Genomic DNA, 22,748 nt, shown 5'->3' on the forward strand with positions numbered 1-22,748 from the left:
AGAATTTTTTTAATGTTTATTTATTTATTTTGACAGAGAGAGAGAGAAAGAGAGAGAGAGAGAGAGAGAATCCCAAGCAGGCTCTGTGCGGTCAACACAGAGCCCAGATTGGGTCTCAGTCTCACAAACCATGAGATCATGACCTGAGCCAAAATCAAGAGTCAGACACTTAACCTACTAAGCCACCCCAGTGTGCCAAGTTTTAAGAGTTTTTATATTTTTTGGATGCAAGTCCTTTGTTGGACATGTGGTTGGCAAATATTCTCTCCCAGTCTGTAGTTTGTCTTTTTATTCTCTAAATAGTGTCTTTCGCAGGGCAAAGGTATTATATTTGATAAATTCCAATTTATCAACTTCTTCTATGGATCTTGCTTTTGGAGTTCCATCTAAGAACACTTTGCTCAACTCCAGGTCTTGAATATTTTCCTCTAAAAGTTTTATAATTTTAAAATTAGATTTGTAATTCATTTTTAGTTGATTTTTATACAAGGATTTTATACAAGATTGAGTGCCATGGTTTGTAAATGGACCCAAATAGTTCCAACATTGTCAAAAGGACTATACTTTTTCCATTGAATCACTTAGGCACCTTTGAAAAAGTCAAATGGCAATTATACAATGGAATATTATTTATGAACAAAAATAAATGAGTTATCAAGTCATGAGAATACATGGAAGAATCATAAATGCATATCTTTAAGTAAAAGAAGCCAGTCTGAAAAGGCTATATACTGTCTGATGACAATTATATGGCATTGTAGAAAAGGCAAAACTATAGAGACAGTAAAAAGATCAGGGATTGCCAGGGGTTTAGAAGGGAGAATTGAAGCATGGGGAATTTTTAGAGTGGTGTAACTATGCTGTATGATTCCTGACATATGACATTATGCACCTGTCAAAGCCATTCAACTTATAAAACTTTACAATGGACCTTAATGTATGCAAAATTTTAAAAATTACTTAGGATGACATATGATCCCAGAATGGAATATAGAATGTGACAAAGCAATCTAACAGTATTACAAATGTATAAAACTACCTCACTGGAAGAGGTGATGCTGACCTAAGTAACTTTGGAAATTAATGGAATTTATAAAATTAAAGGTAAAAGAAACTCTATTTAAATGCTATGCTCAGTCACTTATCGTTTTGGCTAAGATCAAGTGTAAACACTATGCTTTAGTTGATAAAATTTTTCCCATGCAAGAAAAGGTTAACAAATCTAACTCAGCTATACATGTATACTGGAATTAAACAATTAAGAGTATAAATGGTGAATGATGGAAGCCCAAGTTCTTATCGTTGGAGTGGGGTCTACGGATAAACAAGAGAAGGAGCTAGAAAGATCCATATGATATTAGAGTTGGAGACATCATTAACTCCTGTTTAGCTTAATATCAATTAAAATGATTACATGCAGAAATAGTTATAAACACATGTATAGACACAGTATACAAATATAAATTTCCCTGATCCATCAACCAAAGGGCCTAGAGTCAGTAACATCTCAGTAGCAGTGGACAAACTTAGTGTCCAGGTCTTGGTTTCTAATACCACTATCCAAGAAAAAGAACCAGGTCTTCTTGGAGAATGAAGGAATGGGGGGATTCTAGGGCTGAAACAGAAAATATAGAAGAGGTTCCTAGTAGGAAATGTACAAGATGTGCCAGGAGCAACTTGTAGTGCCAGGAATTAAGGAAGTACTTTCAAAAACAAAAAACAAAAAACACCATCAGGGCATACGAAAGTGAAACAGGAGCCAATTGAAAGAGTTCCCAATGTTCTGACTTGGAACAATTTGAGCAACAAAACAAAGTCATATTGGATTATAACCCATAAAATAAATATTCATGGACCCATACTCCCAGATAGATAGATAGATAGATAGACAAATAGATAGATAGATAGATAGATAGATAGATATAAATAGGGAAAAGAGCTAAATCTTCCATGCAGAAGAGTTTCAGGTAGTTTAGTTACATAGTCTTTCCTCAAGGAGGAGGGAACATAACCCCCCACTCCTTAAGTATGGGCTAGGTATAGCAACTTGCCTCCAAATAGTTAAGTATGGAAAACAGGGGAAATGAAAAGTTTTCAGTTGAAAAATGACAAACACTATTTCAGCCAGATGATCAAAGGCAACATCAACAGTGGTAAGTCACATTGGTAGTATGTGCTCTTGATATAATGTGATGAAAAAGGTGTTTTACCTCTATGATCTTCCTCCCCCCAAAATAAAGCCACAGTCTATGAAAAAACTTCAGGGGGTCGCCTGGGTGGCTCAGTCGGTTAAGCGTCCAACTTCAGCTCAGGTCATGATCTCACAGTTCATGGGTTTGAGCCCCATGTCAAGCTTTCTGCTATCAGCACAGAGCCCACATCACATCCTCTGTCCCCCTCTTTCTCTGCTCCTTCCCTGCTCACACTCGCGGTCTCCCTCTCTCTCTCCTCCCTCTCTCAAAAACTAAAAAATAAATAAATAAACACTTAGAAAAAAAATCAGGAAAATCCCAATTGAGGGGCAATCTACAAAAGACCCAACCATACTCTTCAAGACTATCTAGGTGAACAAAAACAAGGTAAGTCTGAGAAACTGCCACAGCTAAGAGAGAACCTAAGTACACGTGACAACTAAATGTAATGTGTATCCTCCATCGAACTCTGGAACAGAAAAAAGAGTTTAAGTAAAAGCTAAAGAAATCTTTAAATAAAAAAGGTACGAACTTTAGTTAATAATAATGTATCAATATTGGTTCATTAATTATAACCAATGTACCATATGTTTTTTTTAATGTTTATTTATTTTTGAGACAGAGAGAGACAGAGCATGAACAGGGGAGGGGCAGAGAGAGAGGGAGGCACAGAATCGGAAGCAGGCTCCAGGCTCCAGGCTCTGAGCCATCAGCCCAGAGCCCCACGCTGGGCTCGAACTCACGGACCGCGAGATCGTGACCTGAGTGGAAGTCAGACGCTTAACTGACTGAGCCACCCAGGCGCCCCACCAATGTACCATATTAATGTGAGATGTTAATAATAGAAGAAACTGTGGGTAGGGGGTATATAGGAACTCTATTATCTTCTCAGTTTTTCTGTAAATATAAAATTGTTTAATTTTTCTGTAAATATAAAATTGTTTAAAGATAGTTTTTCATTAAAATAGATAAGATACTCAAATGCAAATAAAATCAAATGGTCATATTTGTGTTGATCTATTTCTGGATTCTCCAATGATCTGTGTATTTATACTTTTGACAAAGGAAAAAGAAACTGTATAAAATTTATGTTCATTCTTCTTGAAATATTTGCTAGAATTCACCAGTCAGACCACCTGGGCCATAGATTTCTTTTACAGGTTTTAAACTATGTATTCAGCTTTTTAATAAAGTGATAGGACTATTCAGGTTACCTATTTCATCTTCAGTGAATTTGGTAATAGTATTTTTTAAGGAATTAGTATATTTTTCTTATTATTGAATATTGAATTCATGTGCATAGAGTTGTTTGTAGCATTTCTTTAGTGTCCTTTTAATATCTGTGGGGTCTGTAGTGATATCGACTTATTTTATTCATGCTATTGGTAATTTGTGTCTTTTCTATATTGTTGTTTGGTCAGTCTTCCCAACAACACCTGTGTACTTTTGACACTTTTGAGATTTCCTACAATAAACATTTGTCATTTTATAATTAGAAAATATACCATTTTAAATTTGCTTGTTTCTTCATTTAAATTGTAGATAATAATGCTTACAACATGGGGGGCTGATATGTGGGTTAAAACTGGTAATGCCTATAAAAGTTCGGTATAATTTATGTACAGATGTTAACTATTATGATTATAAGTAAAGGAAGAGAGTTGTGTAACTAAATTAGAAGAATATTGTTATCCAACTTAGGAAGAGATGTCAATATTGTATTATGATTTTATGGGTTCAAGAGAAGAACCTACATTTTAAAACATGGTTTCCTACAACATTTAAAATGAGGTTGCTCACAATTAGATGTCTATGTGACATTTATTGACTTAAAATTTTTAATCATTTTTAAAAATGACTAACCACAACTAAAAATTGAAAATCTTTATCAACAAGTATAAAAGAACAGCAGAACATAGGCAATTATCTCATTAGTTCTGAAACATCCAATGTATTTCTTTGAAGCCCAGTCACCTAAACTAAATCTTACCATACAGTTGGATGATTCATATTATTTAGGTCCCCAGGTAGATTACCTGTGAGCTTAGAGCATGCTGGCATATTTGTCCTATGTTTCAGATTAAAAAACAAAATTGAAAAAACTAATATCAACCAGCACTGGAAAAATTAGTTCAAATAATATAATACTTTTAAACCTTGCCTTTTATATTAGCATGGATTTTAGAGGCAAATAGGACAGGGAGAGGGAATTGTATTTTCTTTTAAGGCACTTAAGGTGGGATAAAACAAATACTCTATCCCACAAAAAAAATTTTTGCTAAATTCCCTCCCTCTGAAGCACAGAACTCTATCTGGCATTTGGAAGATGCTACTCTATGAGGAAGTGATCTCCTAAATACTGAGCTCTTAGAGCCCCATGAATTTACAGGTAGGATTGAGGAGAGAGAAATGACAAGATAAGAAGGATTCCAAATGTAGGAGAAAGAAGGGCATTAGATGAAGCCAACACATTCAGTATGATTTATGCAATACCCAAGTACTAATTCAAGCCAACAGCATACTTCCAGGCTATATGCAACTACCAAATTACCATAAATTAAGCTCAGGCAAAAATAAGACCATAAAATGGACATTTTACAGTGGCTATTGACTACAATGTTCAGTTTGCATTAAATCTTCTGAAATATTGTTACTTTGTCAACTGAATTAGTAATTGGTATCTTCTTGGGAGGGAAATATATAATACTTCAAACTCCGTATGTATTACTCACCACAATTAAAGTCACTCGCTGTAAGAAGCTGCTATCTATATGCATCAGACTAATTATTTTGTGCTTTTTTACTAAGATAATGGGACACTGCTGCCAGTGGGCAAATCCTGATCATACATTATACCACACTTCCTAGCAATTTTTATGGAAAACTACAGGTGGAGACAGATTATAATGGGAACATCTAATTGAAATTCATCTCCATTTTGCTTCAGATGGAAGGCATGCTGCTTGAGCCCTGAAACATATTCAATTTCATTCAAATTGGATGCAGATTTTTCCAGCAAAACTAAATTCAAAAGACATATATTTCAAAGGGTCCTAGAAGGAAGACAGGAGTACCATAAACGTTGACCACTTGGGTTTGTTAAGGTGCTGCTTTCCAAGGTAGGAATAGAAAACTGAACTTCTAGTAAAAGCTGTTATCTTTGTGATACCATATTGCACTGGCAGTTAGTAACTCCGAGGCTTCACAAAGACCATAAAGGAAAACTGTCCAATCCTTTAATAAATCCTCTAATACTCCACAGTCAGGTCTCTTCATTCATGTGCAGATCCCCACTGTCTCCTGCTTCCATGTCCACCTTTGGCACCGGCTCCTAGGACAGAAGATGGAGATTTTCCAATGAAGTATTGAGTAGGAAGGTATCTCCTTCCTGGGCCAAGAAAAGTTTTAAACACAAACATACTCATACCCATGCACACACATGCAAAGCGCATGCACATTCTTCCACACACTCACATACATGCATACATACATGAACATGCACATTCATACATAACATATATGTATGTGTATATTTGCATGTACACATGCACATGTGTGTGTATGTGATACGCATATTCCCCTCCTTCACAATAAACCAAAACATCCTTCATTGGCAATAAGGCTGATAAAATGCTTAGCAAAGTATCAGGTAAGTACTCAATACAATATTATTTAAAATGAAAATTTTCTGAGTTATTTTTGCTAAACGCTAGATAATATATTTCTTAAGAATAATTGATTTACTCCTAAATCCACTCATTTACTTAACCCATATTTGATGAACACCATCTATGTGCCATTTACTAAAGCAGGTGCCAGAGATAGACCAGGGACCTCAAAGGTCTCAGCCTTTAAGAAGTTTTAATTTGTGTGCAGAAGAAACAAACAGGTAAATATGTCAGGTGCTGATATGTAATACAAGGAAAAAGAACACAATGTGGTGAAAGGAGAGTAATGGTGGCTGCTATATATACAGTATTCAGAGAAGGCTTCTCTCAGAGGGTCATATTTCAAGAGACCTGAATGAAATAAGAGAGTAAAAAACTGGAGGAAGAGGATTCTAGGCAGAAGAAATGGCCTATACAAAGGCAGAAGTATGCTGTAGGTAGATATAATGAGAGGAGAGCAAAAGGAGATGAGGTCAGAGAGAGAGTTAAGAAAAGATAGGGTTCCACCTTAAAAGCTATGGTAATGACTTTGTGAGGTGGGTGCCACTGGAGGGCTATAAATAGAAGAGCTACATGATCTGATCTTTAACAGGCCTTTCTCTGCTTGCTCTATAGAAAAAAAAGATGGAAGGGAGAAGGGAGAGACACAGGCAATGCATTTAGGAGGTCACTACTCGAATCCAGGGGAGAGATGATGGTGACTTGAACTAGCACCCTGCATTGCACGTGGTGAGAAGTGACCAGATTCTGTATATATTTTGAAAGTAGAGACTTCTGGAGTTGTTTTATAGACAATCTGGAGTAGATTTATATAGGTATGTGAAGAAAAAAAAAAAAAAAAGGGGATTCAAAGTTTACTCCAAAGCTTTCTTCCTGAGCAACTGGAAGAACTAAATTGTATGTCAAGTGCCCAGGACACATTAGGTACTAAAAGATGCTGGCAATCAGTATGCATATTATTCCCTTGGTGTGAGACCAGAACTGTTCTCTTTACCAGACACAGGAGACCTAATGAATAGCTGTAGTGGAAGACTTTGTCTTTGAGCTGTTAGTTTGTATCATGAAGGGAGACTCTACATGCCAAACACTTCTTCACTGTGGGGGAAGGAGCTGGAGTCTTAAAACAGAAGCTGTAGATAAATCTCCAGGGATTCCATGGACAGTTCCTATAAAGTTTGGGGTTTTTTTTTTACTGCTATATTAAGATATGCTCAAATCTTCACAGGCAACACACTATAATCAAAATTAATCCAATCCTTCTGATATGGTGTTATACTCACAAATAAGCATTTATGCAAGCTTCGAATACAGTGAAATAAATTTCTGACATAAAACCAAAAAAAAAAAAAGAGCAATACAACTAAATTCAATCTTTTAGGAAGTATAGAAAGGTGGTTTCTTTAAGGAGACATATTCAGCATGAAGATCATATTGGTTACAAATATAAACAGCTTCCTATAAAGTATAAATAAATTCACAGAATATAGAACGATAGAGCCACAATAACTTAATAAGAGAGAATAGAGCATCCCAAAAATATACTGTTAAATGTAAAGTTGCCAACCAGGTACACAACTTCCAAAACATTCTCTAAAATGTGTAATATTCCAAAATATTCTCCTTACAGCCCTTTCCAGAGAAAGAATATTAACTGGCTAAACCATGGGCAGGGCACAGGAAGATAATTCTAAAGATGTCAGCCCTGTTCCTTAAGAGTTTCCGGTCTCTCTGATGAAATCGTTGAGAAGGCAATTTCATACCCCCCCAAAAAAAAATGTGTCTGTAAACAAAAACACATCCACATATTTGCCATTCCTATACTGATACAAATGTGTAACTAGAAAATATCATCTATACCAACATGTGCTAGATATTCTTTATCTGCTCCTTCAGTTCCACTCTCCAGCCTTCTCCATCGTGTCTGGTGTCTCAGAAGTCTGACTTTTATAGACTGCATCGCCTGGACTCCTGGCCCTATGGATCTGGCCAATGAAAAGCACCAGAAAGAGATCAAAGGGCCAAAGGAGAGAGAAGTTTTCCTCCCTGCCAGAGGATGGGGTGACAATGGCTGTCCATGGTGCCTGTGCAGGGGTCTTCTCTTACAGCTATAAGTCCCACCAAGTTCTGGTAACTACTTCCTCCCCTTGCACCTATTTCCTACTACTGCTAGGGTGGCTCATCATCCCTTAACAGTTCCCCCTAAACTTGCTCACACCTTTGTAAATAAGCGGTTATTAAAGTGTCTTTAATAACCTCTCAAAGAGACTTTCCATTTCCTGCCACCCAACTGATATGATACAGTGATCTCCAAACTTAATTCATAATCATTTGTAAAGCTTTTTAGAAACACAGATTCCCAGAGCCTATCCAAGACCTAATGAATCAGAATCTCTATGCTTGGAGCTAAAGAACAAATAGCTTCAATAGACAACATAGGTGATTCCAACGCAGCCAATCTGGCAACCATCCCCACACCAGCATTTGGGAACCAGCCACCCTCTCTGAAGACCTTCCCATGCCAAACTGAGGCATCTGAAAACAAACATGGTACTTCCAGAATCCAACCTCAGCCACCCTTCCCTCTGACACCAGAGCAACCAGTACACAGAAAAAGTGGGTTCTCCACAGGGACATCGAAAGCCAAGGAAAACAAGTGTATGGTCTGACATGATAGGAGATACTCCTGAGCACATAAAATAAATGCTCAACTACCCCCTTCACATTTTACTAGATTCTCAATTGAAAATCACTTTTCATCCATTTTACAGGAAACGAAATGCATTTTTACCTCCATCTGGTGCCAAAATTAACAAAGTAGAAAATGCCGAGTAGTTTAGACCTGCCCAGCTTTAGTTCAGAATGGGCACTGGAGTACCCAGTGCCCTCCAGCCTTGGGGAAATGAGGCCTGTTTATTCCTGTACATCATGAACCTCTGGTAGGACCAGCAGATAAAGAGAATCAAGAGCCCAACCTGCTCCAGTCTCATGAGATCTACTCTCCATTCTGAAGCCAAAGGCATCAGGAGATGGGCTAAGCTGACCATCTGTTCTTCTCTCTGATAATATGTAATTAAGTAATTTATTTATTCAGCACTTGAACCCCCTCCTCTCACCTCCCATTAGTCAGGGATGATTATGCCAGACCCAGCTGTAGGTAACATATTGCACACTCAGACAAGCTCTGTGCTACAAAGCACTCTGCTAGCCTCCTGGCTATCGCCACCTCTCAGACCTGACCACAGGAGTAACTGCACGAGGCTTGCTGCTCTGCTGGCTTTGCTTTCTTCCCCAACGCTTAGGCGCCACTTTCCTGCTGTGCATTAAACCATTTACTGTGCATATTTAATTCATTTGTTCAAAGATGAATTTACCCACATCCTTTGATCACTTCCACCAAGCCAGCTAGGCATCACCAATGGATTTCTCCCATCTGGTAAATTTTATCTAAAATATAAACAAACAAATGTACACAGAGCCTGACATACAACTATAGAGTGCTGGGATTGATTCCATAAGCCTCCAGCAAAACGTACCACTGAAACTATGATTACATATAGCATATGTAATGTTTTGCATATTACATGTGATGCTTTGCATAGTACATCTGTTTTTGTAGCCTGACCAACAAATATTTCCCTTTTGCTGATAGTGCCTTTTTAATATTTTATGGGAGACCATCATTCTTTACTCAATGTCCCTGGAGTTTATTGAGGCTGGCTCAATTCAAGGTTGGCCTAGCCCAATGAATGCAAATTCTAGAAATATTTTTTTTAATTTTGTTTATGTTTATTTATTTTTAAGAGCGAGAGAGACAGAGCGTGAGCAGGGGAGGGGCAGAGAGAGAGGGAGACACAGAATTGGAAGCAGGCTCCAAGCTCTGAGCTGTCAGCACAGAGCCCAACATGGGGTTCGAACTCACAGAATGTGAGATTGTGACCTAAGCCAAAGTCGGACGCTTAACCAACTGAGCCACCCAGGTGCCCCTGGAAATATTTGTTTTAAATGAAGCTTTTTCCACTGATGTCTAAGAAGATAGCAGTTGCTTGGGTCATTGGTGATCATCTTGTCATCTTAGCATTAGCTCGCTAAATAAATTCATACAGAACTAAGAGATGGAGAGACCAACTCCTGAGCAACCAAGTCACCATTTCAGTACCTGGATCCACCTGAAGCTATATGTATTCCAGGGTTTTTCTGGTATATAAACCAATAAATTCCTATCACTGCTTTAGTCACTTAGTTATTTTTTTTTTTTAATTTGAGAGAGAGAGAGAGAAAGAGAGAGAGCAGGAAAGAGGGGCAGGGGGGAAGAGACAGAGAATCCCAAGCAGGCTCCACATTCAGTGCAGAGCCCAATGTGGGGCTTGATCGTACAACGCTGGGATCAAGACCAGAGCCAAAATCAAGAGTCGGATGATCAACCAACTGAGCCACCCAGGCACCTCACTCAGTTAGTTTTGAATATTTGCAAACATAAAATTTTGATTGATATACTTTCCTCATTTTAAGTGTTACAGGTCACTATGAAGCCTCAATAATTGTTCAGGCATGGATTGGGTAAATTGACCTCAATTTAGCACATTCTTTTTTTATACACATTGTACAAAGAGACCATAAACAAATATAAAACCAGATCTCAAAAAGAACTTAAAAACAATGACTCCAAAAGCATGGATTCTTGAGAATTGGAAGGGGTTAAAAGTTATTATAGTACAGTCTAACAGCCAATGAATGATATTAGTTCCCTAACACTGATATTACTCAAGGGGAAACTGGAGGACATTTGCACAGGATGTAGTAGAGAGTGTTCTCAGAGCAAAGAAGATAGTTTGGCGTCCACAAAGATTTTTGTGGTAAGCTGAATAATAGACCCCCAAAGATATTCATGTCCTAATCTCTGGAACCTGTGAATATTGTCTTATATGGCAAAAAAAGAACTTTGCAGATATGATTAAATTAAGGACCTTGAAACAATGAGATTGTCCTGGATTATCCAGGTGGACCCTAAATACAATCACAAGTATCCTTCCAAGAGGGAGACAGAGGGAGATTTGACTTCACACAGAAGAGAAGGCAATGTGACCATGGAAGCAGAGAAAAGCATGATGTGGCCACAAGCCAGCAAATGTTAGCAGCCACCAAAAGCTGTAAGAGGCAAGGAACTGATTCTCTCCTAGAGCCTCCAAAGACAATGCAGCCCTGCAGATAGCTTGATTTTGCCCCACTACAACTGATGTCAGACTTCTGGCCTCTGGAAATATGAAATAATAAATTTCTATTGTTTTCAACTACCAAGTTTGTGGTAACTTGTTACAGCAGCCGTGGGAAACTAATAAAGCATTCACAACTCCAGTGTCCTGTGATTTCTTTTTATTTTAGACACCCCTTTATATCATTGGCAGATGATAATGATATTGATAAACATTTCTTTAGGGCTCACTCTGTGCCATGCACCATCACAACAACTTTATAGGTATTACCCCATTTAAATTTCTCAGTGACCTTATGACACAGTTACCATTATGATGGCATTTTGCAGATAGGCAAAGAGAAACTCATGGAGGTTAAATAGCTTGCCATGGCAACAAAGCTAATAAATTATAAAGCCAGAATTTGAATTCAAATAATCTGATTTCAGAGTCTGAGATCTTAACTATTATAGATAAGATAATGCCTACTTATGTTTTATCCCTCTCAGTGATGAAGAAAGGAGAAAGTCATCACCCATCTGGAAGGTGGGCTATCTTTTCTTGCACAGATGCTTCAATTCAGCAAGAAGTTTCCCTCATATCAAGCCCAAATTTATCTCCTTCTAAATGGGAACCCTCTTGCACTATTGGTGGGAATGCAAACTGGTCCAGCCGCTCTGGAAAACAGTGTGGAGGTTCCTCAAAAAATTAAAAATACATCTACCCTATGACCCGGCAATAGCACTACTATGAATTTATCCAAAATATACAGAAGTGATGATTCATAGGGGCACATGTACTCCAACATTTATAGCAGCACTTTCAACAATAGCCAAATTATGGAAAGAGCCTAAATGTCCATCAACTGATGAATGGATAAAGAAGATGTTGTTTGTATATACAATGGAATACTACTTGGCAATGAGAAAGAATGAAATCATGCCATTTGCAGCAATGTGGATGCAACTGGAAGATATTATGCTAAGTGAAATGAGTTATCAGAGAAAGACAGATATCATATGTTTTCACTCATATGTGGAACTTGAGAAACTTAACAGAAGTCCATGCGGGAAGAGAAGGGGGGAAAATAGTTACAGAGAGGGAGGGAAGCAAACCATAAGAGACTCAGAGAACAAATACAGAGAACAAATTGAGGGTTGATTGGGGGTGGGGGGGAGAGGGGGAAATGGGTTATGGGCATTGAGGAAGGGACTTGCTGGGGTGAGCACTGGTTGTTGTATGTAAGCAATAAACCACAGCAATCTATCCCCAAAACCAAGAGCACACTGTACACACTGTATGTTAGCCAATTTGACAACAAATTATGTTAAAAAAATTTATCTCCTTCTATAACTTCTGCCTATTATAAAGCCCTCTGGAGATACAAAGAATAAATCTAATTGGTGTTCCACAACACAACTCATCATACCCCCTCAAATTTTCCCTTCTCCAAGCTAAATCTCCCTGTGTTTTAAATTCATCCTTGGGACGCCTGGGTGGCTCAGTTGGTTGAGTGACCAACTTCAGCTCAGGTCATGATCTCACGGTTTGGGAGTTCAAGCCCCGTCAGGCTCTGTGCTGACAGCTCTGAGCCTGGAGCCTGCTTCAGATTCTGTCTCCCTCTCTCACTCTGCCCCTCCCCCACTCATGGTCTGTCTCTCTGTCTCAGAAATAAATAAACATTAAAAATAAAATAAAATAAAATAAAATAAAATAATAAACTCATCCTCAAATGACATAGTATCCCAATGTTTCACTATGCTAACTGTCCCTGTCATGACATATCACAAGTCTATTAATATTCTGTAAAGTGCAGTATCCAGAACACAATGTTATGTTCTAGTTAGGTCTTGCCAGCACAAAATATAAAGAAACTATTACTTCTATTGTCCTGGTCATAAATTCCATCAGGCTACTTTAAAAATATAATCTTTAACATGAAAAGGCACTCAATAGTACTAAGCACAGAAATACAAATCAAAATCACAATGAAATATCATTTCACACCTGTTAGAATGGCTATCCTCAAAACAAGACAGAACAAGTGTTGGCAAGTTTGTGGAAATAAGGGAACCTCTGAACACTGATGGTGGAAATGTAAATTGGTACAGCCACTGTAGAAAACAGTGTGAAGATTCCTCAAACAAATTGAAAATGTAGCTACCACATGATCCAGTAATGTCACTTCTGAGTATTTACCCCAAAGAATGGAAGAGATATCTGCCCTCCTATGTTCAATGTAGCATTATTCACAATAGGCAAGATATGGAAACAACCTAAGTGTCTGTCAATGGATGAATGGATAAAGAAGATGTGGTATATATACTATGGAGTTTTATTCACCCATGAGAAAGAAGGAAACCCCACCTTTTGCAACAATACAGACGGACCTTATTATCCTAAGTGTAATAACCCACACAGAAAAAAGGTAAATGTTATATACTACTTATATGTGGAATCTAAAAGAGGCAAACTTACAGAAACAGAAACTATAATGGTGGTTACCAGAGGCTAGGTCATAGGGGCAATGGGGAGATATTGGTCAAAGAGAACAAACTTCCAGTTATAAGATGAATAAGTTCTGGGGATCTAATGTCCAACATGGTGATTACAGTTAATAATGCTGTATTATATACTTGAAAGTTGCCAAGGGAGTAGATCTTACATGTTCTCACCACAAAAAGACATGGTAATGATGTGATATAATGGGTGTGTTAGCTAACACTATGGTGGCTGGTGACTATTTTGCCACTTATAAATGTGTTAAGTCAGCATGTTATATACCTTAAATTTATACAATGTTACATATCAATTATATCTCAACGAAGCTGGGGAAAATACATTCTTTGACTTAGCAGTGATATAATGGACACACACTTTCAGAGTGAGGATAACATTCATGGGGTATACATGAAGTAATTCAACAAGAAAAGTTAATTTTAGGACTTCAGGCAACAATATCAGATAAGCTAACATGAAATCTTCTGCTATAAAACATATAGCTATTCTGGTTAAAATATCACAAATATCCTTTTAAATACATGTCTGAACTCAAATAAAAGTACAGGAAATACCCAGAGGTCAAAAATGAAGATAAAACTCAGTGAGATAGTATCATGTTATCCTGGTTTGGTGATTGGGGAAGGGATGGGTCTGGTCTCAGCCTAGGGGCTTTGATTTTAATAGCTGACCACATACTACATAAGACCTGGAACCTATGAGAAGCAGAAAGCTGGAAATGAGACCCTCGTCCTTAATCCAGGAACTTTAGAGGACTGCATTTTCAGTGAAATGGTGTTCTCACTGGAAAAGAAATGTAATGAGGAGGTTAGTGCAATTCTACATTTCAGGCATGAGGAGGGGAGGAACCCCCCTAAAAATTTTTAACCAGAATCCCATGAGTTTGGTTTTATTTTACACTCTCCTTGCAGAGTCCTGTATTCCTAAGGCATGACATTAACATAAAAAGACATCCTGGAGCACCCAGCAGGAGAAAATGAGAAACTTATTTAGATGAAGAAAAACTCAGCCTAAATCACACAGAAATCCCATCGATAAAGCTCCCACTGAGGATGCACATGCAAAACAAAATTATAGAGCTGAAGAGGAAAAATCTAGTATTCATGTTAAATCAGCAGATAAACAGAAGGACTAGACTTCCAAGAACTTCAGATAACAGATTTTTTTTCAAAAAAAATATGCTTAAAATGATTAAAAGGGCAGTGTATTGAAAGCATGCATTTAGTTCTGGCTTTTCCCAAAGCCCTACTAAAATGATAGTAAACCTTTTTCCTCCATAAGGCATAAACTCATACATGTAGAAAGAAAAAAAAAATGAGAACAAAAACAGAAAAAAAAATTTAGAGGATAAAAAGCTAATGGACTAGTGATAATTAACTAGGAGACAAGAAAAAGCTAGAAATATAAAGTAGAAATAAGAAAAGACAAGAAAAACCCAATTTACTTCACAGATGACACCTACATAGTCAGTAAGTCCCACCCATATGACCAGAATGTTCATAGCTCCACTGGACACATAAACAGATAACCTAAGGATGAGCCATCTGAGAAAGAGGATGTAGAAGTTAGACTAGACCTGAATTCCAACTCTGCAATTCTTACTGTGTAACTTTAGGCAAGTTATTTGCCTTCTTTATAGTTCAGCTTCTTCATGTGTAAAATTGAGGAATTGATAATACTCACCTCTAATATTTAATGTGAGAATGAAATAAGTTAACATGTATTGAGTAAGTTAATATGTATAATGCACTAGAAGAGTGATGACCACATAGTAGGTATTCAATAAATGTCTGCTACTACAGTTGCCATTGTTGTCTGAAGAGAGTTGTAACATAGAAGAGAAGACAAAATGAAGAAGCTAAAGCAAATTGGAAGAAATAGAGATAATGTAGGGGAAAATTTTTTAACTTATGTGAATATCCTCAGAGAGATAAAATATCCTGGCCATTGTGTACAAGAAACAAGAGCAGACATTCATTTAAAAATAATAATAATAATAATAGAGAATAAGTATGGCCAAAAGAAAGAATTGAAAATAGATTTCAAGGAATCTCTGAAAGCACTTCTGTAATGGTGGAAAAAGGATATCTGAAAATTTTCTCACCCATAAAAGCAATGGAACACTGGCAAAAACTGACAAACTTATTCTGAACTCAGAAATTAACCAATGATATAAAACAATTCAAGGATTCTTTATTCAGTGAAAACATCTGAGTCTCAATAAGGACAATGAGGTTTGTGGTATTCTAACTTAGCCTATTCCCATCACCCTCTACCTAATTCTGCAATAGCTCTGAAAATAAGAGTCTAACAAAAACAGGAGCAGTGGAAACAAGCAGCCTTAGAGAGTTCAAATGGTATACTCAGAAACCTAATTAACACTAAGCAAAACAGCAATGGAGAAACAGAGAAACAAAAAGACAAAAGACATAAAGATATAAATAGCAAACTTGCACATATAAATCTTACCTTACCAGTGATCGCATTAAATGTAAATGGCGTAAATACTCCAATCAAAAGTCAGAGATTGACAGATCAAGAGATACAAGAAATATAATTTAGAGCCAAAGACACAAATAGCTGGAAAGTAAAAGGACAGTAAAAGATATACAATGCAAAGAGTAACCAAAAGAAGTTAGAGTGATGAGAAGGAGTTAAGATGGCAGAGGAATAGGAAGACTCTAAGCCTGTCTCATCCCTCAAAACATCCCAAAACACATCCCTCAAACATCCTTAAAACAGCTAGATAGTTATCATTCTAAACACCCAAGAAAGCAACTGGATGTTGGAGAGAACAAAAATTGCAAGTCTACAAGTAGAAAAGCAACTTCCTCTGGGAAGGTAGGAGGTGCAAAGAGCTGACTCAGGAGCGATACAGCTATGGATAAGGCAGTGAGGAGGGAGTCTGCTCACAGAAGCTACTGCAAAGTATTATAAGCAGTAGAGCACAAAATCTGAATTTCTAGAAGTCCTCTACCATGGGGGACATGCCTGGCCTAAAGGTGGCAAAGCAGGCATAATCCCAGAGTGACAGCATGGTCTGAGGACTCCTGCATCACAAGAAAGAAGGGTGGTGACAATGTGCTGCACTTTTCCCAGGCATAGCAGCAGAGATTCAGGTGGAGGGCAGCAAGCTGGATGCTGGCTTTCTGCTCTGTTTTGCCATAAACTCTGAACCACTGCATGGTCATGTGACTGCTTTCCTCACAGGAGCCAGCAAATGACAAAACACAGCAAGATCCTCCCCCAGAGCAACAGTGCAGGTCTGCAGTATGGAGGTTCCTCAAAAAACTAAAAATACACCTACCTACTATCCAGCAACTGCATTACTAGGTATTTACCCAAAGGTTACAAAAATACAGATCTGAAAGGGTACATGCACGCTGATGTTACAGCAGCATTATCAACAATAGCCAAACTATGGAGACAGCTCAAATGTCCATCGACTGATGCATGGATAAAAAAAATGTGGCATGCATATATATATGCACGCGCGCACACACACACACACACACACACACATATATATACATATAATGTAATATTACTCAGGCATCAAAAAGAATGAAATCTTGCCATTTGCAATGACACTAATAGAGCTAAGAGTGTATTATGCTAAGTGAAATAAGTCTGTTAGAGAAAGACAAATACCATATGATTTCACTCATATATGGAATTTAAAAAACAAAACAGATGAACATACGGGAAGGTGTAAAAGATGAGAGAGGGAAACAAACCACAAGACATTTTTAACAATCTAGAATAAACTGAGGGTTAATGGAGGGAGGTGAATGGGAGACGGACTAGATGGATGACAGGTCCTAAATTGGCATTTGTTGTGATGAGCACTGGATGTTGTATGTAAGTGATGAATTACTGAATTATATTCCTGAAACCAATATTGCACTGTATGTTAACTAAAATTTAAATAGAAATTTAAATTTAAAAAATTAGAGTGAGACTCTTATCAAGCAAAATAAACCTTAAGATAAAATTGTCACTAAACACAAAGACAATTTATAATGATAAAAAAGTCGATCTATCAGGAAGACATGATTATAAATATATTCAACTAATAAAACCCCAAAATAAATGCAGTCAAAACTGACATAATTGAAGTAAGAAATACACAATTCAACAAAGATAGTTGGAGGATTCAAAACCCCACCTTCAGCAATGGATAGAATAACTAGACAAAATATCAACAAGAAAACAGAAGAAATGAACAACACTATTAACCAGCTAGACCACGCCAAGATCTATAGAACTTTCCACCCAACAAGAGAAAAATATAATTATTTAAGGGCTCATGGAACATTCCCGAGGATACACCATATGCTAGACCATAAAACAGCTTTCAGTACATGTATAAGGATTTATATCTTACAAAACGTGTTCTCCAACCATGAAATGAAATTAAAAATCAATAACAGAAGGACATTAGAGAAATTGACTAATATGTGGAAATCACACAATAGAGTTCTAAATGACCAATGGGTCAAGAGAAATCACAAGGAAAATTAGAAAAATACATTAAAATGAATGAAAACAAAATACAACATACCAAAATTTATGGGATGTAGCTGAAGTAATACAAGAAAGGAAATTTATAACTATAAAAATCTATATTAAAACAGAAGAAAGACCTTAAGTCAGCAACCTAACTTTCCACTTCAGGAAACTAGAAAAAAAAAAAGAGAGAGAGAGAGCAAACTAAACCCAATGAAAACATAAGAGGAGACAAAGGAGGAAAGAGTAAATCATAACAGAAAGATATAGAAACTGAAAATAAGAAAATAGGGAAAAAAAAGATAATAACATTAGAGGTATAGTCCAGGAGGTCCAACATCATTAAATGAATAAGAAAATAAAAGAAATGGAGATAAGTGAGCCATCCAAACAAGAACTATTATTATTATTATTCAAGAAAGTTCCCATAATGGAAGGATATAAGCTTCCAAATTTAAAAAGGTATATTAAGTTACCAGAAAAATGGATGAAAATAAATGTACATCAAAACACATCAATGTGAAAATTTCAGAACATTAGGAAAAATACATCAGAGCATACTAAATGGCTTGATTGTGAACAGTGCCTATAAAGCCATAATAATATATACATTGCATATTGGAATACCAATCTAACAAATTTCAACTAAATTTATTGGAAAAATACGATTTCATTTTGTGGTAGGGATCAAGCATGAAATAGAGCTAAATCTTCCTTGAGCTTTATTTGAAACTGCATAGATAACACTTAAAATTTTTAAATCAACAAATAGCAATAAAAGCATGTTATTTAGAAGCATGATGTTAAATTCCAAAATAAGTTAAAATAACTAAAGTGGTTTCTCTGGAAGAGCAAAACAAGAAGAGCAGAAGAGAGGGAAGCAGGACTAAAGTAAATGAACACAGCACCATTTTAAAAGAGCAGGAAGATTTGAGGGGCGCCTGGGTGGCTCAGTCATTGAGCGTCCGACTTCAGCTCAGGTCATGATCTCACAGGTTGTGAGTTTGAGCCCTGCGTTGGGCTCTGTGCTGACCATGCAAAGCCTGGAACCCACTTCGAGTTCTGTGTCTCCCTCTCTCTCTGCCCCTCCTCTGTTCATGCTCTCTCTCTCTCTCTCTTAAAAACAAATAAACATTAAAGAAATTAAAAAATGAAAAAAATAAAGAGCAGGAAAACTTGAAAAATACAGGGACAAGAAATATCCTTGCAATAGGAAAGTAGACATATTTACAATGAAAGGTGGGGCATGATCATTAAAGAACATATTGACAAATCTGAGCCTTAGCAGCATCCTAGAAGACATTCTATTTTTCTACATAGAAATCATGGAGTCTCATCAAATCTCTCTCTCTAAAGGAGTGCCCAATGGGGACATTTAGAGGCCAACATTGACAGTGAGGGAACTTCACCTCCCTGCAGCATGTCCTGAAAGAGCTGCTAGGAATAAACATTGTTAAAGCATAAAAATTCAACTAAACTCTGTGCAGATGCAAACTGCAAGAGATGTAACAGAAAGATAGAATTTTTCTGTGATTATCCTATCAACACTATGTCAAAAGAGAGACTCAAATACTCTGGGCCAGTCACAAAGATAAAACAGGCTGGTGACCTGGATCAGGAAAACAATAGATAGAAAACTCCAAGAGGAAGAACAAGAGATCACTCTAGCTGCTTCTAACAAAGGGATTCATCTACATACTCATAATGGGCAACTAGTAATTAACACCAAAGCTACATATGGTTACATATGCATGTCATTTGTAATTTCTTGTGGGAGAGTGCATATATTTACATAAAATACTTAGAAAATTATGTACAGTTTAGTATGCAGCATCAGTTCACAACTCAATAAATGCTTTTATTATTTTCACGAAGTTCTAGATCGGAACTTCACATCAACTACAGTAAGTAAAATAGTAACCATCGTCATTCACACTCTGGGCTCCACACTGAGTAGTAGACAGGTAACTACTTCTTAACAAGTATTATCTGTGAACATTTTACCTACCAACAAAAGAGTAAACTATTAATGACAGCTCTCTAAATTTTTCTTGACAGGCAATACTTTACATCATTTGGGATCACAATACATACTTGGGGAAAAGGAGTTGCAACCCTTTAAAACTACTCTTCAAGGGGTGCCAGGTGGCCCAATAAGTTAAGTGTCCGACTTTGGCGCAAGTCATGATCTCAAGGTTCAGGAGTTTGAGCCCTGCCTCCGGCTCTGTGCTGACAACTTGGAGCCTGGAGCTAGCTTCAGATTCTGTGTCTCCCTCTCTCTCTGCCTCTCCCCCACTCACCCCCCATCTCTCTTCTATCTCTCTCTTTCCCTCTCTCTCTCAAAAATAAATAAACATTAAAAAATTTTTTAAAAACTACTCTTTAATACAACAGCTAGAAACTTTTCTTTTGTGGCCTAAATCTGGCCCACAGACCTATATTAATGTTTACAAGTATTATTATTAAATTAGGTGCCAAAATATAAAACTTGGAAGATTTTGCAAAATCCAGATTTATGGATTCCTGTTTCTAAAAATGTTTAATAGTTGGTTAGAGCTAAGTAGAGACTGCCCACTTCTTTACCCCAACCCCTCCCCCCTGACCAGCATCCTACCCTGTCTACCTGGCCCCATGGGCATCTAACATTGGGATCTTGGCTCTAATTGCAGGCGCAGCCCATCCTAATGGCCTAATGAAGCTTTAGGCCAATGGACCTGGTTTAGAACCATGGGTCTAGCTGACTCTACTGATGGTAGGTAATTTACTTACTATTTTAAACCTCAGTTTGTCCATTTTTAGCAAAGTAGGAATAATTTTGTCTTTCTCATAGGACTATTGTGAGGATTAACAGGAAAAGTGCAAGTATTTCAAATGCTTGGCATATTTATTCAAGAAATGATTCCTTTCCTTGTAACTGAACTTGTAACCAATTCAAACACATTCAGCATCTTCAGTCTTTTGGCACACTTCTGAGTGAACTTTACATGCAAGTGATTACACAAGGAGTGATTGAAGATAAAAAGATGTGCATAACCCTTGCCTTTAAGAAGCATGTAAACAAGCAGAGAAGGTAAAACCTAAGAGTCAAACAAGGTAGAACCTGATACCACAACACACCTATTTAGAAAGGTCAAATTCCAAAACCAAACCAAATGCTGATAAGGATGTGGATGAATAGGAACACTCATTCATTGCTGGTGCAAATGTAAAGTGGTACAGCCAGTTTGGAAGATAGTTTGGTGGTTTTTTACAAAACTAAACATATTTTTACCATACAGTCCAGCAATCGCTCACCTTGGTATTTATCCAAAGGACTTGAAACTTTCGTCCACACAAACATGAAGTTTATAGAAGCTTTATTCATAATGGCCAAAACTTGCAAGCAACCGAGATGTTCCTCACTGGGTAAAAGGATAAAATGTGGTATACTGAGACAATGGAATATTATGCAGTGGCAAAACAAAATGAACTGTCAAGCCATGAAAATATATGGAGGAACTTTAAATGCATATTACCAAGTGAAAGAAACCAATCTGAAAATGCTACATATGCTATGATTCTAACTATATAACATTCTGGAAAAAGCTATACTATAATACATGTAAAAAGATCAGCAGTTGCCAGGTTTAAGGTGGGCAGGGAGGGGTGAATAGGTAGAGCACAGATTTTTAGGGCAGTGAAAATACTCTGTATGATACTATAATGAACATGTCTCTATACATTTATCGAAACCCATAGAGTGACACAAGAGTGAACTATGGGCTTTGGGTAGCTATGATCTGTCAATGTAGGTTCATCAATTAATGGCAAGGCTATGCAGGTTTGGGGGCAGAGAGTATATGGGAAAACTCTTTATCTTCCCCTCTATTTTACAATGAACCTTAAACTGCTCTAAAAAAGTAAATAAAAAAAACATAATAAGGTGACAAGCAGGAGGGAAAATAAAAGGATAGAACATGATGAATGCAGAAGTAAAAACAAAATGCAGTAACTATACTGAAGTCACAGGTGATTAGGCAAGTGTTACTGCATTTTGTACAAACATTGGAGGTACTTTTCTATGTGTTACCACCTTCCTCACTTCCATCTATACCAGTATGGTGCAGGGGAGGGGGGAATAATCAAGGCTTCACTTAAAGAACTGAAAAATCACCGGTCTTGACAGACTCACTTGCTATATACCCAGCCATGTTCTCTACAAAAAGAAACAGCAACTATTGCTGCTGTTTTAAGATAGGATGTCATACCTAGCTGTGGAATAACATTTGGAAGACTCTACTTTAGATCTGAGTATACATGGGGGGAGGGAGAAGGAGGCCAATTTTTAAGAACAATCTTAACTTGTCTGATGGGACTCACACTTCATCTCAAACACAAATGTGCTATTAAGTGAATCTAAAATAACTGATACAAATCTCTCCGCTGAGCCAGTGGGAAATTCCAACCTTTATAAGTTGGGAAGTGCTAAAACAGCAACCTTTTAGAAAAGAGTATCTATCTTTTTGAACTGTTTCTGGGGAATTGCATATAAAGCATTCTGAAAACAAAAATACTTCCCCATTTTTCCAAGATCTGTTTTGCCAGCTTGATACGAGGTTGCCCAGGACAGATATTGTCATGGCTCAAAGTGTTTGCAGAATTATATTCACAATTTAAATGTTTTCCAATAT

The 22,748-nt window shown here is 37.2% G+C and overlaps 1 long non-coding RNA gene across 1 annotated transcript in view; it reads right to left on the reverse strand.

Annotated features, from left to right (window-relative positions):
• Window positions 1-3,955: 3,955 nt before the first annotated feature.
• The window catches only part of LOC128316487 (uncharacterized), an 87,397-nt gene continuing 68,604 nt past the window's right edge, over window positions 3,956-22,748 (reverse strand). The window contains exon 6 of the long non-coding RNA XR_008300460.1: window positions 3,956-5,523. This is a non-coding gene — a long non-coding RNA (uncharacterized LOC128316487). The remainder of the gene's footprint in view (window positions 5,524-22,748) is intronic.

The sequence above is a fragment of the Acinonyx jubatus genome, chromosome A1 (assembly GCF_027475565.1).
Source record: "Acinonyx jubatus isolate Ajub_Pintada_27869175 chromosome A1, VMU_Ajub_asm_v1.0, whole genome shotgun sequence".
In the NCBI taxonomy this organism is placed as follows: Eukaryota; Metazoa; Chordata; class Mammalia; order Carnivora; family Felidae; genus Acinonyx; species Acinonyx jubatus.